A 691-nucleotide genomic window follows, 5' to 3' on the forward strand; every position below is an offset into this window, starting at 1 on the left:
AATCGAAAGCTTTGATTTGCATTTTTTAATTTAAAAAAATCATATTAATAAAAAATATATTCACCATTCCATAATGCTGGATAACACGTCAAAAGTTTTCATTACTAAAAAAACCAGACTTTATATGACACAACATTTAAATTATTTAATTTCTTTTGTAAAAGTATAATATACTGAAGAAACAAGTATATTAATAATTGTCTCATGATGTTTATATTTAAAGAATCATATAGCTTTTAAAATATTTATGAAGATCTTTGAAATATTAAGTAATAAAATAAAATTATCATGGTCTTTAAATTAAAAAAAAAAAGGTTTATTTTTAAATTGATAAACTATTAACAAGATAATTATCCCTTTTAAAGTTTTAATATTTCGTAACATAGACAAATTTCGACAAACAATGCAAGCTATATTGAAAGTTGAGTGAGGTCTCATCCATTTGTGCTTCAAAAAGCTTAAATGAATTAAGAATAAAAATCCAATTTTCTTTAATTATCTGTGTACGTAATATCACAAATTGTTCTTTGATGAGCTGTGCTTGAACATACGTTCCTTTTTTGCTAAAATTTAGGCACACACCTCACTCATGAAAATTGTTTTTAATATATATATAAAATATAAATAAATCGACCTTCAAATATTGTTTAAATTGAGGATTCAGAACGTGTTTTGTGGTTAAATTTTACCG

Source organism: Arachis ipaensis, chromosome B05 (assembly GCF_000816755.2).
Source record: "Arachis ipaensis cultivar K30076 chromosome B05, Araip1.1, whole genome shotgun sequence".
Taxonomy (NCBI): Eukaryota; Viridiplantae; Streptophyta; class Magnoliopsida; order Fabales; family Fabaceae; genus Arachis; species Arachis ipaensis.